The sequence below is a fragment of the Leucopleurus acutus genome (genome assembly GCF_964270905.1).
Source record: "Leucopleurus acutus genome assembly, chromosome: 1".
In the NCBI taxonomy this organism is placed as follows: domain Eukaryota; kingdom Metazoa; phylum Chordata; class Mammalia; order Artiodactyla; family Delphinidae; genus Leucopleurus; species Leucopleurus acutus.
In genome coordinates, this window is record NC_139142.1 from 32,399,213 (window position 1) to 32,408,361 (window position 9,149).

The 9,149-nt window shown below is 46.7% G+C and overlaps 1 pseudogene across 1 annotated transcript; it reads left to right on the forward strand.

Moving 5' to 3' along the window:
- Positions 1–5,517: 5,517 nt before the first annotated feature.
- Positions 5,518–6,287, forward strand: LOC309962173 (large ribosomal subunit protein eL21-like; annotated as a pseudogene). The gene has a single exon. The product of its transcript is annotated as a large ribosomal subunit protein eL21-like (transcript).
- Positions 6,288–9,149: the final 2,862 nt, after the last annotated feature.

A 9,149-nucleotide genomic window follows, 5' to 3' on the forward strand; every position in this document is an offset into this window, starting at 1 on the left:
GTATTAAGGATAAGCAGGTGGACAAGATGTGGAAGGGCATTCTGCACAGAGGAAGAGCAAAGAAAGGAACTAACGTGTGGAAGTGTATGGGAGGGAGACCAGGAAATGGTCAGCGGGTGGTGTGTACTGGGTAGGGAGTGGTGATGGTAACGAGATTAGAGAGGTAGATGGGCCAGTTAACAGATGTCTTGTATGCTTTTGTAAGAAGTTTGGACTTATTCTGGTAAGCCACGGAGAGCCACCCAAGATTTTGTAACAGGGAATGACATGATCAGTTATAAATTTTAGTGAAGAGGCTGGAGAGTAGTGGTGGGGGATTACAATGACTTTGCAACAGTCCCAGCAAGCAATGCTGTGGGCCTGGGTTAGGGCAGAAACACTGGAGCAGAAGAGAAAGAGGGTTAGACTCAGAGGATTTGGGGATCAGTTGGAGTGGAAGCGAGAGAAAGGATTTGAGAATAACATGTACATTTCTCATGTAGGAGACAAGTACCTTGGTGTAAGGTAACCACTAACTGAAATGGGGACACAGGACGTGGAGCAGATTCGGGAGACTTGTTCAGTTGAACTTGAGTTCTCTGTGGTCTGCCAAGGAAGGGAGCTGTAAATCCAGGTCTGGTCCTCAGGTGAAGAGCAGAAGAGGCCAGTCAGGTCGAGAAGAGAAAACCAGAACACAGCCGGGGCAAAGACGCAGCTGGGAGGCTGCCCGTGTACCCAGCACCTAAGCACGGGGGAGAGGTCGTGTGTACCAGAGATCAGGACTTTTGGATCCCTTGTGTGAAGATGAAGAGACAGAACTGGGTTTTTTTTTTTTTTTTCCCCTGCCTGTCAGGTGCCCTGATTCAAGCCCTGGACCCAGGCTGTTAGACATACTCGTCTTTTTATCAAGGACCTCATCATCTCGTACATGTTAGGATGGACCTCTACACCTAGGGCTGGAACAAAATTTGGCTCAAAAATAGGTCAGGTGATAAGACCAGAGAGCATTTGAATTGAAAAGAGACCCGTGGTCCTGGTCCTGCATTTCCTTCCATCTAATGGTGCCTATAATCGAAACCTCCATTTTCCTTGAGAAACTGGGAAGTGGAAACTAAGGGAATGTTCCCAGGATTGGTATATAATTTGAAGCTCTCAGCAAGGCTGAAAATACCCATCGATATATTCTGAAGTGTAATTTCCACTCCCTTACCAGCCAAAATAATTGAAGAGGAAGAAAAAGCTGTTAATGCAGGAGGCGTGTGACATCAGATCCACTTTGCCTGGAAATTTACCATTTCAAAGCAATTGAGGGTTTCTACAGCCAATGTTTGTAGTCATACGTGTCCCCTCTCACTGGAGTCACCCTCTGAAGCGATCAAAAGGCCCATCAGTCTGGCTTGGACACTGAAATTGTACACAGTGTCTGGAGCTGATGTGAAAGCAGAGAGAATTTTTAAAATTATGCTGCCGTTTTGTCAGCACATAAATCTTGGGGTGTTTCATCCTGGTAGGTGGTAGAAACAGTTGGGGCTGCCAGTGCTCATGGGACCAGTGGTGGCAGGGCTCCGTGGTGGCCTGGCCAGGCACAACTTCTGATCTCCCTTGGCATCCCTGTCCCCATGTCCCTGCACAGACTGTTCTCTTCCTCTAGTCTAGGTTGGCATTTCTTTCTCTTGCCCAAAGATGCCTGCCTCTACCTGCATCCCAGTGACAGTGAGTCCAAGGGCCGCGGGTTCTTCAGCAGAGCGGGGGGTCGTGCCACCTCTCACAGCCTCTGCTGGACTCAGCAGGAGAGACAGACAATAGACTTTACGGACGTCCGTCTTCTGCCAGTGCCAGTGTCTGTGTGTGTGTGTGTGTGCACGCACATGCTATTTTTCAGTTGGAATTGGACTGCAGGTTTTTCCTGGAATTACTGATTTCTTTCCCTATATTTCTGTCCAGTGGAGGAAATTTCTAAATCCGTGTCCAAGCATTTGTCTTTCCTTCCATTTCTAAATCACATACCTTTACAAAGGCCACTACCTAAAGACAGAGCATTTAGTAGGTTCTCGGGCAACTGGGATGACTAGGAGGTAGGGAACCTGGGTTTTAGTCCTAGGTGTACCATAGGCTAGCTTGGTGACCCCTTACTTATGTTTCAAATAAGATCTTTGGTACAAAAGAATTTGGAAGGTCCTTTCTAGTGCTGGTATTTTAGGATTCTGTTTACTTATTTTAATTTTTTAAACCATTCCCTGCCCCAGCAAGAATTATTGGCAATAAACTGAGATACAATTTTCTTTATTATCATTGGGTCCCCCGGCCCATATTACATACATACATATACACCCAGACAATTTAAAATGTTCCACTGCATGAAGAATCTGAAAATTTCCAGAATACAGCAAACTAAAAAGGAGAAATTGGAAGAATGTTCAAGAAATTGTTACATCCAGGGACACCTCTGAGGAGGGGAACCCGCGGTGAACGGGAGTGGGGGATTTCGCTGCATATATTCTTTTGTACCTTTTGAATTTTTTGCCACGTGCATTTATTACCTCTTCAATTAAAAACTTTTTTAAGCAAGAGTTTTCCTTTCTCCTTCTTCGACCACAGGCCCCTCTGCAGCTTAGTTCCTAGCAGGGGAGGAGCCCATGATGGGGCTGGCATCATTCGCTGGAAGCCACCCCTCAGCCCAAGCCCTCTGGCTGGGTTAGCCAACATACCTGCTCCCCTGGCTGCCCTGTGTGCCTGGAGGGGGTCTGTGGGTGCACACTACTGCTGGCTGCCCTTGCTCCTACTGTTGGTGGCTCTCCAGCTGGACTGTCAAGCTGGTACAGGGCCTCTATTCAAGGTGCTCCATTAAGGGGCTGGCCTTCATGGCCCCAGCAGCCAGACAGGCAAAGGACCTAAGAGTTCAGCATAGGCGGAAGTGCATCCAGCCTTAAATCCTCCAGATCTCGCCATTCCCTTTCAAAGACAGACTGCCTTTCTTCCCCTTTTTTTAATATTTATTGTTAGTTAGTTGCAACGGGTCTTAGTTGCAGCAGGCAGCCTCCTTAGTTGCGGCACATGGGCTCCTTAGTTGTGGCAGGTGGGCTCCTTAGTTGCAGCTCGTGGGCTACTTAGTTGAGGCTTGCCAGCTCCTTAGTTGGGGCATGAGAACTCTTAGTTGCAGCATGCATGTGGGATCTAGTTCCCTGGCCAGGGATCGAACTCAGGCCCCCCGCGTTGGAAGCGCAAAATCTTATCCACTGCGCCACCAGGGAAGTCCCCAGACTGCCTTTTGTTTTGTATTGTTTTCTGCTGCTAATATAACACGAAGACAGAAACATGAAAGAGAAAGAACAAAAGGGCCAGAGAAGAGTGGGGAGAAAAGGTCTCTAAGGTGCTCTCTTCTCCTGGCCCCAACCCCACTCTGCCTGCCTCTGCTCAGCAGAGCTGGGCTGCAGCATCTCTGGCAGGGTCCCACATCCCTGGTTTTCTCCCCCGGTGCCAGTTCCTCCTCAGCTTTCCCTCAAGACATCCAGCTTCCACCTGGCCTTCCTCTTCCACCTCCTTTTCTGTCACCTGCGATGGGTACTGGGCCACTCCACCCCTCCTGTCATCTCTGATTCCCCCTCCTTTGGCTTGCCTACTGCACTGCCACCGTGTCCAGAAACAGCTGCCATCTTTAAGGTCCACTTCCCAGACTGGAGCCACTACCTGTCCCACAACTGGGATTGCTCAAGGTGGATTCCTCCACCCGCCATTCTTTCTTGCCAGGGTCAGTAAAGCCCAGGTTGGGGCAAGGGGACAATTGAGAAGCCATGACAGCGTCAGACAAGGAGCAGAAGATGGAGATGTGCTCTTGAGAGAGTGGACAGAAACAAGACTCCAAGAGATGAAAAGATACAGCGCATGAGGAAAAACAGCTTCAGGGAAAGAAAAAGCAGAGAGCGAAAGCCAATAAAAGTGTAATAAATACTAAAACCAGAAAGGGCTGAACAGAAAGCATCCAGAAAGCAAGGGAGTTAGGTCAGAGGGAAGGAGCAGGAAGGGAGGGGGTGGTCGGCACTTGTGGGGCTGGAGGCCGGAGAAATGGTGCAACAGAAATCTCTCAGGAAGGCTCACTCACCTCCCAAGCTATTGGGCTTATTGGCTGCAGCAAGCAAAATCTATTTAAAACACACCAGGCGTCTTGCCTCGTTCTGTTTCCCTGCCCAGAAAGAGCTGGAGCCAAAGGCTTAGGGAACCATTCTAGTGTTAGGACCCTGCATGGACCACAGGGCTGAGACCATGAAGATCCACTGCCCCATCTAGGAATCACCCACCTCTCCCTGCACACACGAGCTGCCAGGCCACTCAACTCACAGCATCCTGATCGCAGTCCCAAAGGTTACTTGTGTCATGCACTTCCACTGGGAAAGACTCAGTGACTTCCTTCATTCAGTCTTCAAGCTTGTCAGAAAACAGATGCTGCTCAAATGTGACAGCTGCTCTAAAGGGGTGCTCAGAGGGAGCTCCCTGACCAGTGGGAATATATTTAATGATAACTGGAGAGGCCCTGGGTGATCAGATTACAGCAAGACAAAGTAGAGAGCATGAAAGGACATCAAGGATAAAATGGCCCTAAGGAAACCATATGGGATTTGAATTGGAAAACCTTTCCCCGGGCTGTGTATCTTTTGGGAATCTCTGATCTGGAGAAGACCTGACCCCTCATCCACCTGTCACAGAGGAGTACAAAATAAGGTGGCCGCTAGGAGATGCGGCCAAACCATGCAAGCTATGTTTTCTCCCCAGCTGAGTGTGGGTCTGAGAGGTTCTTCCTTCCCTGGCTCTTCAGCCCATATATTGTATAAAATACTTTTCAAGGCTGAATATAAGCCCTCTGTTTTGCATGAGATTTACATTCTTGAGAAACTTAGTGTACAAATCAAATGAAATTTTGCCTGCCAGAGAAGCTGGCTTTTCAAAATAAATTTGAGGTCAACCTTATGTTTAAAAAGAAGGATGGGGCTTCCCTGGTGGTGCAGTGGTTGAAAGTCCGCCTGTCCCAATGCAGGGGACACGGGTTCGTGCCCCGGTCCGGGAAGATCCCACATGCCGCGGAGTGGCTGGGCCGGTGAGCCATGGCCGCTGAGCCTGTGCGTCTGGAGCCTGTGCTCCGCAACGGGAGAGCCCACAACAGTGAGAGGCCCGTGTACCGCAAAAAAAAAAAAAAAAAAAAAGAAGAAGGATGGCTTTTGAAAGTGAATAATCATCCTGGTTCATGTTTGTAACTTTGGAATTTTGAATGACTGATTTGGATGGATGTAGGGGGTGGAGGATGGGACTATCTAGAGATCCATCTGTGGTTTGCTTTTAGGTTGCAATTTAAACCTTCCTTTAAAACAAACGCAAAATTTAAGCAGATAGGTGTGTTGCAGGAGCTACTGCTAAAGAAATAAGAATTTAAAAAAAATTTATTACAAAAAATTTCAAATATATATTAAAAGAAGTAGAAAGCCTAATGTAAAAAACCCAGCCTACTTCTTTTCGGCCGGAACAGCCATCTTCCAGTAATTCGCCAAAATGATCAACACAAAGGGAAAGAGGAGGGGCACCCGCTACATGTTCTCTAGGCCCTTTAGAAAACATGAAGTTGCTCCTTTGGCCACATGCATGCGAATCTACAAGAAAGGTGATATTGTAGATATCAAGGGAATGGGCACTGCTCGAAAAGGAATGCCCCACAAATGTTACCATGGCAAAACTGGGAGAGTCTAAAATGTTACCCAGCATGCTGTTGGCATCATTGTAAACAAACAGGTTAAGGGCAAGATTCTTGCCAAGAGAATTAATGTGCATATCGAGCATATTAAGCACTCTAAGAGCCGAGATAGCTTCCTGAAACGGGTGAAGGAAAATGATCAGAAAAAGAAGGAAGCCAAAAAGAAAGGTACTTGGATTCAACTGAAGCACCAGCCTGCTCCACCCAGAGAAGCACACTTCGTGAGAACCAATGGAAAGGAGCCTGAACTGTTGGAGCCCATTCCCTATGAATTCATGGCATGATGGGTGTAAAGAAAATAAAAGGCCTGGACTGTGAAAAAAAAAAAAACAAAAAACCCAGCCTAGACAATTATCAACTCATGGCCAATCCTGTGAGAACCATGGACTTTGGAGCCAGACGACAGATCCAGAGTATGAACTTTACAGTACAAGACAAATAGGATTAATCCTACTGAGGCTGCACAAATGCCCTAGACTAGAGCCTAGAGTACGGGGAGAAGGGCAGAGAAATTCTTATTTAGCAATCAAAGAAGAAACCTGAGACTTAAAAAAAAACCAACCCCCCCCCCCCCACATTCACATTCTGTCTCTGTCTCTCTCTGAAGGACGCACAATGAAGAAGTAATAGTAACAGTGGTTATTGTCAGGGAGGGAAAGGACTGGGGAGGAGATTCCTTTTTCATTATACATTTAAAAAGAAATTTTGTACTATGTGCACATATTACCTATTCTTAAAAGTAACTTGTTAAAAACAAACATCACGGAGCTTTGCAGCACCCGAGTCCCCTAGGGGTGACAAAAGGGCAAAGTGCCCAGACTCAGAAGCACCAAATGGTACCGCATTTTGACCTGGATTTGCTGCGTTACAGTAAGCTGCTCAGTTAGATGAATGGACAACCTCCCAACGCCAAGCTGTACATCACCAGGATGTATGTTTCATGTAATATAAAAAACTCCAGCCCTTAATAATTACACGGGTGTATACATTTGTAAAAATTCACTGAGCTGTACTTTTAAAATTTGTACACTTTATTATATGTTCATTATATTGTACTCCAATAAAGTATTATTAACAGCAACAAAAATCCCAGCTTTGTGTACAAATAAACCAAAGAATCACCATTTGGGGGTTTATTGGGTTGGCGGTTCGGAGAAAATTGTTGTTTTGAGAAAACACGCTGCGGACTTCCTGCAAACACTTGCTCTTTGGAAGCTACCACTACAGCATGTGCTTTTGGTTAAGCATTCTACGGCTGAAACGCAACTCGATGCTAAAATGCCGAGAGGATGAGGCAAAATCTTGGCCAAGGTCAAGCTCTGCTGATGGTTTGAGAGCGGGATGGCAGCCAACTCTCTGCACTTGTATAACATTTAAAAAAGGAAAAACTAACCCCAAGTCATCTTCTGTTCCTTTTCTGAGCCAACTTTAGTCTTGCTCATTGTATCCGAGAACTCAGAGGGAGCCATGTGTGCTACGGCTCAGGCTGACCCAACCTCCAGGGCCAAACGTACAGATCTTGATTAGACAGGAACTAAGCCAGCTGACTGGGGCTCCAGTTGGCTCTATGAGATTTAACAAAAGATGTCAACGTTTTAGATAAAGTTAGGGTCCGTCTAGGAGAGGGCAGAGAAATATACTTTAGCCTCTCTTTTGGCTAGCTGGTCATTTTTTCTGGAACATCAACAAAATGCCCCCAATTTGGTAGAAAATGGGGGCTCACGTCTACATCGAAGTGATTATTGTGAAAAGAGCCTCAAGTTTAGCATACTTGGTACAAATAAATCTGTGCTACACAAAGAAAAGCCAATACACTATACCCCTTTGGGACTGAAACTAAGCACAAGGATGGAATGGAAAATGTATTTCCTGCCAGGTCACAGGGAATGGATATATCGGAAATGGGAAAAATGTCTCTCAGCAGTTTATAAAATACAAACTTTACATTTTTGCACATGTCCCGTCTCACTGGTGGCCAGGCAAAGGTAAGCAGGACCAAGTCCCAGGCAGGTCAGGGTTATACAGAGGCAGGCCCCTGAGACTTCTCAAGTCTCCCTGGGAGTTAACCTTGTCTTAGGACTCACAGATGGAGAACAATGTGTTAACACGGTGGACCCCTCAAATTTTCTTAGGCAGTCCTGACAGCATAAAAAAAGAGAATATTTTTAACTTATTGGTTTAATGTTTTCCTTTTCAAGTATCCAATTCTATCCAATTCTCTCTCTATCGCACAGCCTTAATTTCTCCTATCTTTAAACTGAGAAACATTCTTCCCCCTCCTCACCCCCACCAACATCCTCCCATTTACAGAACTTGGCAAAAGTTGCCTCATTTGTACTCTGTGCTTTTCCCTTATTAAGCCTTACAGCACTGGCGATGTGGGTGAAGATAAAGATTTCTCTTCTTTCTTTACTGTTAAATAGTGAACTGAATAGAAATGTGAGTTCCCTAAGGCCACACATAGTACAACTCTGGTGAGAAGAGTATTTTGACCTCCAGCGGAGCTCCAGATGGAGGGAGCAGGCTTCTCCCTAGTCAACGAGGCCAGGAGGACACCGCGTGTCATCCTGTTTCCCTCACCCCCTTCCTTTCACGCACAGCCCCCATTCCCAGGGCTGGGGGTGGGATGAGAGTGTGCGATGAAGCAGAAGGTACACAGCACCCAAGGGAAAATGCCACATAAAGAAACGGTGGGATGTATTACAGAATGCTACACTAGGAGGGCCCCTACAGCACATCTAATTCAAACTCCTAATTTTACAGGTAAAGAAAGGAGTCCAGAAAAGTTAAGTGATTGGCCCAAAGACACACAGCTGTTGACCACAACCAGAACCCAGGTCACCAACCCACTCCTCTGATCCTCCAACACGCTATACAACTGAGTTTAGGAAAAAGCAAAACACGAAGTCCATAGACTATACTCCCATCACCCCCACCAACCAGATAAATGTACCTTCTTTAAAACTACCTGTGCCTCAATCTCCTATTTCTTTTCAGCCCTGTTAGCTCACTAAGCTCAAATTTTGGATTCTTATCCAGGACTGAATAGATACCCTGGTGGTCTGAGTAGTCAGAATCCCAACTCTGCCCCAGCATGTTGCAGCCTGAGAAGGGAGATCTCTGGGAAACAGGAGTAGAGTATAAGGAGCCTCTCCAACTCAGGAATATCTGAACCACACATCACGCTTATAATAATGCTGACTGTAAACTCAGCAGCTCTGGAAGCTTATGCTGGCAGAAAGGCAACAGGCTACCTATCGAGCGAGAGAAAAATTCAAGAATTAGAAACAAGGAAGTTGGGCTTCCCTGGTGGCGCAGTGGTTGAGAGTCCGCCTGCCGATGCAGGGGACACGGGTTCGTGCCCTGGTCCGGGAAGATCCCACATGCCGCGGAGCGGCTGGGCCCGTGAGCCATGGCCGCTGAGCCTGCGCAT